Source organism: Amblyraja radiata, chromosome 19, assembly GCF_010909765.2.
Source record: "Amblyraja radiata isolate CabotCenter1 chromosome 19, sAmbRad1.1.pri, whole genome shotgun sequence".
In the NCBI taxonomy this organism is placed as follows: domain Eukaryota; kingdom Metazoa; phylum Chordata; class Chondrichthyes; order Rajiformes; family Rajidae; genus Amblyraja; species Amblyraja radiata.
In genome coordinates this window covers 26989955-27004687 of record NC_045974.1, presented here as the reverse complement: position 1 = coordinate 27004687, position 14733 = coordinate 26989955, and the positions used below count along the sequence as shown (strand labels likewise).

At 44.5% G+C, this 14733-nt stretch overlaps 1 long non-coding RNA gene across 1 annotated transcript in view; it reads left to right on the top strand.

The window, feature by feature from the left end:
- LOC116984220 overlaps positions 1-12404 on the top strand; it is a 19753-nt gene extending 7349 nt beyond the window's left edge. The window contains exons 2-3 of the long non-coding RNA XR_004414927.1: positions 5527-5530; positions 12393-12404. This is a non-coding gene — a long non-coding RNA (uncharacterized LOC116984220). The remainder of the gene's footprint in view (positions 1-5526; positions 5531-12392) is intronic.
- The last annotated feature ends 2329 nt before the right edge of the window (positions 12405-14733 follow it).

Sequence of the window (14733 nt, the reverse complement as noted above, 5' to 3'; positions counted from 1 at the left end):
CCGTAGGTGGCGGCGTTCTCTCGGAAATCGCAGCACAGCTCGCCAAAAGCGGTCAAGAACAGAGTTTTAGTAATATAGATAAGTATATATATATATATATATATGTGTGTGTGTGTATATAGGCATATAATATATACACACACATGTGCATCCATGCACACATATATATGTGTGTGTATATATATATATATATATATATATATCTATATTACTAAAAGTCTGATCTTGACCGCTTTTGGCTCGCTGTGCTGCGATTTCCGAGAGAACGCCGCCACCTATGGCCGTCATTTTTGGCCACCTCGCTCAGAGCCTCCCTCCGCCTTACGGGACCGGAGGATTTTTCCCATCGATGAAACATCAGAGAGATATTAATGTTTTTAAATAATTTGCCATCCTCTCTGCTGCCCCTGCTGGAGGGAGGGGGAGGGACTATAAAGCCAGGAAGTGGTGTGCCTCACTCAGTCTCTGCAAGATGGAGGAAGTCAGAGGGTCATGTCTCTCTGAGCTCTGAATAACACTGAACAAATGTCTACTCAACTGTGAGTGCTCTTAATGTGGTTTGAAAATTAAAATATAGTTGGTTTGAAGTAAAAATGCACTGCAAATGGTTGTTTGGGTTGAAGTAAAAATGCACTACAAATGGTTGGGTTGAAGTAATTGGTGGAGAGGTGGAATTGGTGGAGATGTGGAATATTGCGTCGGGGGACCAGCCCTCCCATGTGAACATGGGACCCAATGGGTCCCACTTAGTCTAGTATATTACTAAAAGTAAGAACTTGACCACTTCCTGTTTTTCTGTTTCATGATTTTAGAAAAAACGCTGCCACTTACGGCTGTGATTTTTGAACAGGTTACTCAGAGTCCCCCTCCGCTGCGCAGGACAAGAGGATTTTCCCCATCGATGAAACATTAAAGAGTTATTAAAGTTTAAAAAATGTTGACATTCTCTCTGCTGCCCCTGGCAGTGGGAGGGAGGGGGAACTATAAAACCCGGAAGTGTTGTGCCTCAGTCAGTCTCTGCAAGATGGGGGAAGTGAGAGGGTCATGTCTCACAGTCTGAGCTGTGAATAACACTGAACACATGTCTACTAAACTGTGACTGTGGTTTTACTGACCTTGAGTGTCCTTAATGTGGTTTTAAAAATGAAAAGTGGTTGGTTTGAAGTAAAAGCACTGCAAATGGTTGATGGGGGTTTGGGTTGTAGTAAAAGCACTTCAAATGGTTTGTGGGGTTTTGGGTTGAAGAAAAAGCACTGCAAATCGTTGGGTGGGGTTTTGGGTTGAAGTAAAAAGCACTGCAAATGGTTGGTTTGGGGTTCTGGGTTAAACTAAAAAGCACTGTGAATGGTTGGTTTGCAGTTTTGGGTTGAAGTAAAAAAGGACTGCAAATGGTTGGTGGTCTAAACTTGAACACTTCCTGTTTGCACTGTATATTGATTTTAGATAAAACGCTACCACTTACGGCTGTGATTTTGGCCATCTTACTCAGTCCCCCTCTGCTCATCAGGTGCAGAGGATTCTTCCCATCAATGAAAAATAAAAGTGTTATTAGTGTTTCAAAAATGTTGTGAATCTCTCTCCTGTCAATCACGCCATGAAGGCCACACCTTTTCCAGTGGGTGGGGGAGAGGGATTATAAAACCCGGAAGTGTGGTTGTGGCTCAGTCACTGCATGATGTGGAGGGAGAGGTCACAACTCTGTCTGAGCTGTGAATCAACTGAACAAACTGAATGTCTACCGAACTGTGAGTGTGGTGTTTTGTGTGGTTTTATGGCGGTTTCATGGTGGGTTTATGGTGGTTTCACCCTGCTTAAAATGGTATGAAATGGTTGTTTGGGTTGAAGTTATAGTTGAGGTAACAGCGCAGGAGGTGTGGCAGCAGAGAGGTGTGGTGTTGCGGAGCTCCCGTCCAGACACAAAAGTGAGGGAATTTAAACATCTTTTTGGACTTCGGAGGAGGCACAGCGGAACCTTTAACATCTTGGAGTATCGCTGCGACGCTGCAGAGATTTATTTTAAAAGTTTCTGCTTGTTTTGGGACTGTGAGCAGTCTTATCAACTAACTGCCGAGCTCCCACAACTGTGGCTGGCAACCTGCCATGAAACTAGCGCACCAAAAGAGGGGAGAAAATTTTTTTGGACTTCGGAGGAGGCACAGCGGGACCTTTAACATCTTGGAGTATCGCTGCGACGCTGCAGAGATTTATTTTAAAAGTTTCTGCTTGTTTTGGGACTGCGAGCAGTCTTATCAACTAACTGCCGAGCTCCCACAACTGTTGCTGGCAACCTGCCATGAAACTAGCGCACCAAAAGAGGGGAGAAAATCTTTCTGGACTTTGACACCTGCATCCAGAACAGCCCCCCCACCCCCCCCCCCCCCCTTACTGCCTCGCCGGTGCTGACCGGGCCGGTCTGGCTTTTGTGTGGTGTGGGAGGAATTCCAAACCTGCACCGTCTCGACATCTTCTGTGGCAAAAATCCAAGATGGCAGCACACGTCTCCTCCTGTCTCTAACTGTGTCTGTTTGTTTTACAAATATGATTTCAAGGAATGTTCAACCTAACCAAGTCCCTGGCTCTGCTGAGTCTGCTGTTAATTTTAATACCCCTGCTGAATTTGAATCTGACTGTGACTCTATTTATATGTTCTCTGTTGTTTTTTAAAAAAATTATTGTCTGTAACTGTGGAACTGTGCTGCTGCCTGTCTTGGCCAGGACTCTCTTGTAAAAGAGATTTTTAATCTCAATGAGACTTATCCTGGTTAAATAAAGGTTAAATAAAATAAAAAAATAAAAATGAAACTGCATTTGAATGTGGTGGCCTTGCACCCTGCATGAAATGGTATGAAACTGCATTTGAATTTGGTGGCCTTGCACCCTGCTTGAAATGGTATGAAACTGCACTTGAATTTGGTGGCCTTGCACCCTGCTTGAAGTGGTAGAAAACTGCACTTGAATTAGGTGGCCTTACACCCTGCTTGAAGTGGTAGGAAACTACACCTGCATTTGGTGGCCTTGCACCCTGCTTGAAGTGGTATGAAAATGCACTTGAATTTGGTGGCCTTGCACCCTGCTTGAAGTGGTAAGAAACTGCACTTGAATTTGGTGGCCTTGCACCCTGCTTGAAATGGTAGGAAAATGGATTTGAATTTGGTGGCCTTGCACCCTGCTTGAAGTTCAAGGAATAGCCATAAGTCAACTGCCAGCCCACCAGCCGTGAGTGAGCTGCCAGCACATCAGGCTTGAGTGACTGAGCTGCCACCCCATGAATCCATTTGGCCCACAATGTCCATGCTAGCCCTCTGGAGACCTATCTCTTCAGCCCACAACACCCATACCAGCGCTCAGGAAAGCACCCCCCACTGTCCACCAATATTGGAATTGGTGGAGAAGTGGAATATTGCGTTGGGGGACCAACCCTCCCATATGAATATGGGACCGAACGGGTCCCACTTAGTCTAGTATATATATATATATATATATTTATCTGTGTAGGAAAGAACTGCAGATGCTGGTTTGAATCGAAGGTAGACACAAAATGCTGGAGTAAATCAGCGAGACAGGCAGCATCTCTGGAGAGAAGGAATGGGTGACTTTTCAGGTCGAGACCCTTATTCAGACTGAAGAAAAAGTCTGAAGAAGGGTCTCGACCCGAAACGTTACCTATATAAGGCAAAATGTTGCCTTAAACATCAAGAAGACCCAGGTCCTACATCAACCTCCACCCAACCAGCCGTCTACCCAGCCCACTATAAAAGTGGACGACACCACTCTTGAAAACGTTGACCACTTGGCAGCATTCTTTCCTCAAAAGCTGACATCGACTCTGAGGTCAACCATCGCCTGAGTTGTGCCAGCGGAGCCTACCCAGACTCAGGAAAAGAGTCTCTGAAGACCGAGACCAAAAGGCACAAACAAAACTGCTGGTCTACAGAGCCATTGTCCTCCCCACCCTGTTGTATGGATCCAAGTCATGGACCGCCTACTGCAGGCACCTGAGAGTCCTGGAACAATACCATGAAAGATTCTTACGAAAGATTCTGAGGATCAGCTGGAAGGACAAACGCACCAACATCAACGTTTTGGAGGAAGCCAACATGATCTGCAGCACCACCACAATAATGCAGCACCAAATTCGATGGACTGGCCATGTCATCCGCATGTCCAACACACGTCTCTCTAAACAGATCCTGTACTCTCAACTGAAGGAAGGTCAGCGAGCCCTCGGCGGGCCAAAGAAACGCTTCAAGGACAACATCAAGAACAGTTTGAAGAAATTCCACATGACATCGAGCAACTGGGAGCAAATTGTACTGGACAGGCGCTCCTGGAGGAAATCCGTGCAGCTGCCCGTCATGAAATAGAGCTACGTCGTGTCGCAGAGATAATGCGACAGCACCGTCAGGAGAGAGAGAAGGGGGCTGACGACTACCACTGCCCACGTTGCACCAAGGTGTGTGGATCGCGGATTGTCCGCAACAGACATCTGAAGACCCATAAATAGACGACCCTATGGAGAGGGGAGGACAGTTGTTTCGAATGATCGTCGATGATGATATAAATATACACACACACACACACACACACACACACACACACACACACACACACACACACACACACACACATATATATACACACACACACATATATATATACACACACACACACACACACACACACACACACACACACACACACACACACACACATATATATACACACACACACACACACATATATATATACACACACACACACACACACACACGCACACACACACACACACACACACACACACACACACACACACACACACACACATATATATATATATACACACACACAAATACGCGCGCACACACACATAGAAACATAGAAACATAGAAAGTAGGTGCGAGAGTAGACCACCAGGTCCGTCGAGCCCGCACCGCCATTCGCTCATGGCTGAACACTAAACAGACACACTTACCCACAAACAGTAGACACAAGACACAGAACACAAGACACTACCCTCCCCTTTATACCGCTATCACCCCTCTCCACCCCAAGAACCTCGTGATCTCCTGGGGGAGGCAAAAAACCGGATAAAAACCCAGGTCCAATTCGGGAAAAAAATCCGGGAAATTCCTCTCCGACCCCAATCCAGGCGATCGACACTTGTCCAGGAGATCACTCAGGTCTTACTATACTAACCATACCTAGGTCCATATCCCTGCCCTCTCCCCGTAGCCCCTTATCCCCTTGGCAGCTAAAAAACCATCTATTTTAGTCTTAAATATATTTAAAGTTTCTGCTTCCACTGCTCCCTGGGGCAGTGAATTCCATAAATTAACCACCCTCTGGGTGAAGAAGTTCTTCCTCATCTCAGTTTTAAAAGAGCCCCCCCTTATTCTGCAACTATGTCCTCTAGTTCTAGTTTCCCCGATCATTGGGAACATCCTCGGTGCATCCACCCGATCAAGGCCCCTCACGATCTTATATGTTTCAATGAGATCGCCTCTCATTCTTCTAAACTCCAAAGAGTAGAGTTCCAGCCTACTTAACCTTTCCTCATATGTCAATCCCCTCATTGCAGGAATTAATCTTGTAAACCTTCGCTGCACTGCCTCCAGGGCTAGTACATCCTTTCTTAAGTATGGACCCCAGAACTGTACACAGTATTCCAAATGTGGTCTCACTAATACTGTGTACAGCTGCAGCAAGACCTCCGTGTTTTTATACTCAATCCCCCTAGCAATAAAGGCCAAAACTCCATTGGCCTTCCTGATTGCTTGCTGCACCTGCATACTAACTTTTAGTGATTCATGTACTAATACCCCTAGATCCCTTTGCGTTGCATTACAACGCAGCTCCTCCTCATTTAGAAAATAACTTGCCCTATCATTTTTTTTCCCAAAGTGAATGACTTCACATTTATTAGTATTAAACTTCATCTGCCAAGTTGTTGCCCACTCACCTAGCTTATCTATATCCTTTTGCAGACTCTTCCTATCCTCCTCATCCCCTACTTTTCCTCCCATTTTTGTATCGTCCGCAAATTTTGATATATTACACTTGGTTCCCTCCTCCAAGTCATTTATATAAATTGTGAACAACTGGGGTCCCAGCACCGACCCTTGCGGAACCCCGCTAGTTACCGGTTGCCATCCCGAGTATGAACCATTTATCCCCACTCTCTGCTTCCTATTTGTTAGCCAATCCTCTACCCATGCTAATATATTACCCCCAATCCCATAATTTTTTATTTTTAGCAACAGTCTCTTATGTGGCACCTTGTCAAAAGCCTTTTGGAAGTCCAAGTATACCACATCCACCGGTTCCCCTTTATCCACCCGGGTTGTTACTTCCTCAAAGAATTCGAGCAGATTCGTTAAACAGGACTTCCCCTTCACAAAACCATGCTGGTTCTGTCCGATGAAGTCATGTTTATCCAAGTGCCCCGTTAGTGTTTCTTTAATAATTGTCTCTAACATTTTACCCACCACCGATGTTAGACTAACCGGTCTATAGTTACCCGCCTTCTGTTTACTTCCTTTTTTAAATATAGGTGTTACATTGGCCATTTTCCAATCCACTGGGACCGTTCCTGCCTCCAGGGAGTTTTGGAAAATTATCACCAATGCATCCACAATCCCCACCGCTATCTCCCTCAAGACCCTTGGATGTAATCCATCAGGCCCAGGGGATTTATCCTCCTTCAGTCTCATTAATTTCCCTAATACCACCTCCTTGGTGATCTTAATAGTATTTAGCTCCTCCATTCCTACCGCCCCCTGTTTATCCAGCGTTGGAATATTTTTTGTGTCTTCTATGGTGAAGACTGATACAAAATACTCGTTTAATGCCTTTGCCATTTCCATGTTCCCCACCAACAACTCTCCAGTCTCACCCTCCAATGGACCAACGTTCACCTTAGCCACCCTTTTTCTTTTTATATAGCTATAAAAACTCTTACTATTAGTTTTTATGTTGTTCGCTAAATTCCTTTCATAGTCTATTTTCCCCGTCTTAATTAATCTCTTAGTTATTTTTTGCTGACCTTTAAATGCTTCCCAATCCTCTACCCTCCCACTATCTCTGGCTACCTTATATGCCCTTGCCTTCAGCCGAATACTATCCTTTATAGTTTTACTGAGCCATGGCTGACTGTTCTTACCCTTACCCCTTTTTTTCTTCATAGGAATAAATTTTTCTTGAAGATTATACAGTAGGCCCTTAAACGTACACCACTGCTCATGTACCGTCTTATTCTTGAGTCTGCTATCCCAGTCAACTTTGATCAGCTCAGTCCTCATACCTTCATAATCCCCCTTATTTAGACTAAGCACCCTAGCCTGAGTTTCAACCTGCTCCCCTTCTATTTGAATATGGAATTCGACCATATTGTGGTCACTTGTTCCCAACGAGTCCCTAACTATGACATTTTTAATTAATCCTGCTTCATTACACAGGACCAGATCCAAGATTGCCTCCCCCCTTGTCGGTTCTGTGACATACTGTTCTAGGAACCCGTCTCTAATACATTCTATAAACTCTTCCTCTAGTCTACCCTGCCCAGTTTGGTTTGCCCAATTAATATGAAAATTGAAGTCCCCCATGATTACAGCAGTTCCCTTTTTACATGCGTCAACTATTTGCAGATTTATGTTCTGACTAACAGCGTCACAGCTATTTGGAGGTCTATAAATTACACCCACTAGTGTTTTTTTCCCCTTATTATTCTCTATCTGTACCCAAGCTGTTTCACTATCCTGATCCTTCAACGCAATATCCTTCCTCTCTATTGCCGTTATTCCCTCCCTTATTAAAAGGGCCACCCCTCCTCCCTTTCTTTCCTGTCTATCTTTCCTAATTGTCGAGTACCCCTCTATATTTAACTCCCAGTCCTGATCCCCTTGCAGCCATGTCTCCGTAATGGCCACGATATCATAACTATATATACTTAATTGCACCGTTAATTCATTTATCTTATTACGAATACTCCGTGCATTTAGATAAAGCACTTTCAGATGATTTTTACTACCCTTCCTTTCCGTTTTTGCCCCTTTTACATCTAGAGCTTTATCTTCACACATTCTGTCTCCTGTCTCATTTTGACTTACCGCTTCCCCACTGATACCCTGCTCTATTTCCTCTACCCCTGCCGTTATTACCCCCCTTGATACCTCCCCCCCGCTACTTAGTTTAAAGACCTCTCTACTGCCCTAGTTATATGATTTGCCAGGACCCCCGTCCCAGCACCGTTCAGGTGAAGTCCGTCCTTACAGAACAGATCCCCCCTGTCCCAGTACTGGTGCCAGTGGCCCAAGAAACCAAACCCATTATTCCCCCACCAGTCTTTGAGCCACGCATTTAGCTTTTTAATTTTACGTACCCTCGCCGATTTGGCCCGTGGCTCAGGTAGCAATCCGGAGATCAGTACCCTCGAGGTTCTGCTTTTTAATTTATTCCCTAACTGCTCAAACTCCTTCAGCAGATCCTCCTTCCTCGTCCTTCCTATGTCATTGGTCCCCACATGGACCACGACCACTGGATCCTCCCCCTCCCACTGCAAATTTCTCTCCAGCATCGCAGAGATATCCTTAACCCTAGCACCGGGTAGGCAACACAGCCTTCGGGACATGTTCTGCTGGCCGCAGAGAACCTTATCTACCCCCCGAATAATACTATCCCCTATCACTACGGCATTTCTTCTAACTCCCCCCTCTTGAATGGCCTCCTGATCCACGGTGCTGCAGCCAGGTTGCTCATCCCTCCCACAGCCCCTGATCCCGTCCTTACATTGAGTAAGAGCCTCGGTCATGCTCGTCAGGGACAAGGGCTGTGGCTCCTGCCGCATCTCCTCCTGGTTCCCCCTACTTGCCTCGCTTATGGCCACACCTTCCTTTCCTTGCTCACTGCCTACTGAATTAGTTAAACTGGTCGGTGTGACCATCCCCTGGCACAAAACATCCAGGTAATACTCCCCCTCCCTGATGTACCGCAGCGTATGAAGTTGGGTCTCCAGCTCATCAATGCGGAGCTGGAGTTCCTCTAGCCTCAAACACTTACTGCAGCTGTAGGGATCTTCTACATCAATGGTGTCGACAAATTCCCACATCTCACAGTATTGGCACATCTCCTGACCGCCCATCTTATATAAGTAATTAACTGGTCCTATTTAAGAATCCCCTACTGTATTGATACACCCCTTATTTATATAATCCTACCTCCTATAAATGGGAAAGTACTCACCCCAGCCGTAAATTACCTACTGGTTTGGCTGTCTAGTGGTAATTCCTTCCGCTCTTCCTATCTGGTCCACTGCTCCCTTGCAGTGCGTGGCAAACCTCTTTGCCTCTGTTAGTCTCTGTTAGTCTCTCGAGTCTCTCGAGCCGTGGCTCCGTCCGTCCTCCCTCGGCGACAGCACCTGTGGCACCGCGGTCGTGACGTCCCTTCCGTTCCTGCAGAGCCTTCCTGTCCTGGGCGGAGTCTGCAGCTAACTGTGTGCTCACGTCCGGTAGGTCAGCCTCAATATATATATTTAAGACAAAAGGCAATGCCCCTAAAGCCTATGCAGTTTGGAGATTATTTGGAGGTTATAGACAGCACCTGGTTGTAGGAGAGACGTCACTCCTGAATGGACATTGTAGTTTTCAGGCTCCCCTTGTCCTGATGGTGGGAGTGAAATGAAAGCGTGGCCAGGGTCGTGGGGCTCTCTGATGACGCTGGCTGCCTTTTTTGAGGCAGCAACTCCTGTAAAGTTACAGAGATGGTTGTTTTTAGGTTTATATTTCTTACTGTCTTATTGTCACGTTTACCAAGGTACAGTGAAAAGCTTTGGTTGTGCAGCTCTTTTCAGTTTGCTTGCTCCTTTGGTACAGAAAGAATGGAATGGACTAATTACTAGTCCAAAGAAAATCCCTGCTGCCTTACTGCTCGTCCATTAACGAAGGCTCCAGGCAACACATCAAGGATTAAGACAGTTATTTCTTCCCTGAATTTACACCAACCATCCAATTTTCAACAAGCTCATGATTTATAGATGTTCGACTGGTATGAAAAATGGGAAATATATTACAAATCCAAGAGGTTACTCAAAGGCACATTTGGGCAATTAATATGATGATATTTGTTAATTTGTTATACATAACTCCAGAACCCATTCAGCTTCAATCAGACTTCTCTTTATCCTTTCTCTTTTTATTTTATTATTGTGACCACATGAAAGTTAAAATTGTAATGATGTTGAAAGCTGATCTGCTTCAAAAGGATTGAATGAGCCTATGTAGGCAGTGTCCTGCAGGTATACAGGGAGAAGGCTTTCACAAATTCCTGGAGTAACACAGCAGGACAGGCAGCATCTCTGGAGAGAAGGAATGGGTGACGTTTCTTGTCGAGACCCTTCTTCAGCTGACGTTTCGGGTCGAGACCTTTCTTCTCCAAGAAGAAGACTTTCTCTGTTCACGACTAAAGGGACATAGTCATGATTTGCAGGAAAGAAACATTGATAATGTCCTGGTTAAATAGTGGGATAGTCATGGAGTCACACAGCATGGAAACAGGCTTTTCAGCGCAACATGTCAGTGCCTGCCTAGATACCCCATCTACACTAGCCCCATTTCCCTGCGTTTTTCCTATATCCGTCTAAACATCTCCTATCCATGTTCTTGTTCAAATGTCTTTTCAATATTGTTACTGTCCCTGCCTTATCTACTGTCCTCTAGTAGCTTGTTCCATATGTACCACCCTCTGTATGAAAAAGTATTAATTTTTTCCTCTCTCATCTTAAACCTAAGCTCTTTAGTTCTTAATTCCTCAAAACTGGGAAAGAGACTCTGATCATTCGCCCTATTTAGGGACAGCACAGTGGTGCAGTGGTAGAGTTACTTACAGCTTCGATCCTGACGACAGGATCTGCCTGTATGTAGTTAGTACGTTCTCCCTGTGACCGTGTGGGTTTTCTCCTGGTGCTCTGGTTTCCTCCCACACTCCAAAGACGTACATGTCTGTAGGTTATTTGGCCTCTGTGAATTGTAAATTGTCCCTAGTACGTAGGATAATGATAGTATATGGGATCAACGTGGACTCGGTGGGCCGAAGGTACTGTTTCCACGCTGTATTTCTAAAGTCTAAAGTAAAGTCCAAATCTTCATCGCTGATGATCTTATACACCTCTACAAGATCACAGCTCAGTCTTCTGCAATTCAAGGAATAATGTGCCCAACCTCTCCTTCACAATTTCAAAGCATTGAGGCCGAGTTACAGAAAGAACTGAAACAACATTGCAAGTAAGTTATATTTACTTTTGTGATCTGTGGTAATCCACACTTGTCTTGGCATATTTGTTTCTGGGGAAAAGCAGCTTAAACTGTACAAACATGTTTATACTTTGTTAAAACATTGAAACCGTTGCATTAAATCATGTTTGTGAAGGGTTTTATCTGTAGAAGCTGCCATTATATTTCAGTACACATCCCTTGGCGCATTGTAATTCACAGCTTCAATGCAGGATGTTATTGGTTTGGTTCATTGGTGGTGCTGCAGGGAATAGTTTAGTTTAGAGACACAGCGCAAATTCAGGCCCTTCAGCCCACCGTGCCGACCAGCAATCCCCTTATACACTAGTACGATCTAACACAGTCGGGACAATCTTACAATTTTATCGAAATGGGGGAGCATATGGCAAGGCCTGAGGAGTGGCCAAAACGGAAGACAAAGGTCATGAGATTATGTCATTATGTAGAATTAGGCCATTCGGCCCATCAAGTCTACTTCACCATTCAATCATGACTGATCTATTTCTCCCTCCGAACCCCATTCCCCTGCCTTCTCTCCATAACCCCTGACACCCGTATTAATCAAGAATCTATCTGTCTCTACCTTAAATATATCCACTGACTTTGCCTCCACAGCCTTCTGTGGCAAATAATTCCACCGATTCACCACACTCTGACAAAATAAATGTCTCCTCATGTCTTTCCTAAAAGAACATCCTTTAATTCTGAGGCGATGGCCTCTGGTCCTAGACTCTTCCAATATATTCAGGTCCCTGAAATTACTGAGTGGGAGGTCAGAAAACTGGGGAGTGGCTCGAATGGAAGGCAAGAAAGAGTCTCAGCTGAGAGAGATGTTAGAGACCCACGATTGATGTAGTTTTACAATTTAATATTTTGATGACTATATTTGAAATACATAATGTTGATATTTTAAATACATTGTCCTGCTGGGGGCAGTCAAGAGTCAAGACTCGAGTCAAAATTGTTTTATTGCCATATGCACCAAAATGGAACTATACATTTCTTACTTGCAGCAGCAGCACGGGCAGGTTTGTAAACTTGATACTCAATAGCTAATAGAACAAACAGTCATTCAAAAAATGATTTAAAAAAAATAGTATGGTGCAAAAGCAAAACACAGCTTGATGGCCCTAGTTGAACCAAGGCAGTTAACTTTAGACAATGGTTGAACACAAATTCAAAACTGATCGTAGGGCTGGGTGAGCGGGCGCATGGATGGGTCAATGGATATATCGCCTCTTTTTTCTTCTTTCTTTTTTCCCTTTCTTCTCTTTCTTTGCTTTTTAACAATGTTCTGTTTGAAAAATGTTAAAATTGAAGCTGTGCCTGAGCTGTAAAATTGTCAAGTTTTTTGTTCAATTGCTTCCAATAAAATATATATTACTAAAGGTCTGATCTTGACCACTTCCTGTTGTTCTGTATATTGATTTTAGAAAAAATGCTTCTACTTTACGGCTGTGACTTTACGGCTGTGACTTTTGGCCATCTTACTCAGAGCCCCCCTCCGCTGCGCAGGACAAGAGGACTTTTCCCATCGATGAAAAACAATAGAGTTATTAGTGTTTAAAAAATGTCGAGATTCTCTCTCCTGAAGGCCATGCCCCTTCGGAGGGACTATAAAACCCAGAAGTGTTGAGTGCCTCAGTCAGTCTCTGCAAGATGGGGGAGTGAGAGGGTCACGTCTCTCAGTCTGAGCTGTGAATAACATGTCTACTAAACTGTGAGTGGTTTTACTGACCTGTCAGTGCCCTTAATGTGGTTTGAAAATATAGTTTGGAAATGCTAAAGCTGTGTTGCCTTTGGTTTGGAAATGTTAAATCTGTGTTGCCTTTGGTTTGGAAATGCTAAAGCTGTTGCCTTTGGTTTGGAAATGCTAAAGCTGTGTTGCCTATGGTTTGGAAATGCTAAAGCTGCGTTGCCTTGCCTAATTAAAGTTGCCTTGCTTAATTAAAGTTGCCTTGCCAAATTAAAGTTGCCTTGCCTAACTAAAGTTGCAGTGCCTAAATAAAGTTGCCTTGCCTAATTAAAGTTGCCTTGCCTATATATAATTAAAAGTCTAATCTTGACCACTTCCTGTTTGTGCTTTATATTGATTTTAGAAAAACGCTACCACGTACGGCTGTGATTTTTGGCCATATTACTCAGAGCCCCCCTCCGCTCATCAGGTGCCGAGGATTTTTCGCATCGATGAAAAATAAAAGAGTTATTTGTGTTTAAAAATGTTGAGATTCTCTCTCCTGTCAATCACGCCATGAAGGCCACGCCCCTTCTGGTGGGAGGGTGGGAGTGACTATAAAATCCAGAAGTGTGGGTGTGGCTCACTCTGCAAGATGGAGGAGGGAGAGGTCACGACTCGCTGTCTTTAGTGGCCTTGCACCCTGCTTGAAGTGGTAAGAAACTGCACTTGAATTTGGTGGGCTTGCACCCTGCTTGAAATAGAATTTCAAGGAATAGCCGTGAGTGAACTGCCAGCCCACCAGCCGTGAGTGAGTGAGCTGCCAGCATAACAGGCTTGAGTGACAATGTCCACAATGTCCCTCTGGAAACCAGTCCCTTCAGCCCACAACACCCATACTAGTGCTGCAGAAAGCCCCCCCCCTCTCACCCACACTGGCCACCAATATTGGAATTGGTGGAGAGGTGGAATATTGCATTGGGGGATCATCCCTTCCATGTGATGCTGGGACCCAATGTCTAGTATATATTATTAAAACAACCTTTAGACTTTAGACTTTAGATATACAGCGGGAAAACAGGCCCTTCAGCCAAATGAGTTTGCGCCGACCAGCGATCCCTGCACACCAGCACTATCCTACACACACTAGGGGCAATTTACAATTTTACCAGCAAATTAACCTGCAAACCTGTATGCCTTTGGAGTGTGGGGGGAAACCGGAGCTCCCAGAGAAACCTTACACAGGTCATGGAGAGAACATATGAACTCCGTACAGACAGCACTAATGGTCAGGATCGATCCCTGGACTCTGGCACTGAAAGGCATCAAATCTACCGCTGCACCACCATGCTACTTGGGAATGGCTGGAGTGGAGGCCAAGATAGAGTCCAAAGGAAGATCAGTGAGTGAAATTACTTTTTAAAATTTTGCTTTCTTTGTTATTGCTCTGCTTCTCACTCACCTAACTGCACATTGCTTTTGTAACTGTTGGAAATGGCATTTATTATAACATTGTCCAAAACTACAAATATTATATATGGGCATTGGATTTACAATAAGACGCGGAACTTCCAAAATAAATATTGACATTTACTGTTGGACCTCTCAGGTGATTTATTCTGCCTTGAATTGAATGCAAGAATGGAGTCCGTTATTTAGTCCGTTAGGAGGATTCAGTCAGTGAGATACAGAGACTGTTTTTCAACTCAATGGTTCAATAGTACATTATTGACATTTTGGGTCAAGACACTTCTTCAGACTGATGTCAGGGGAGTG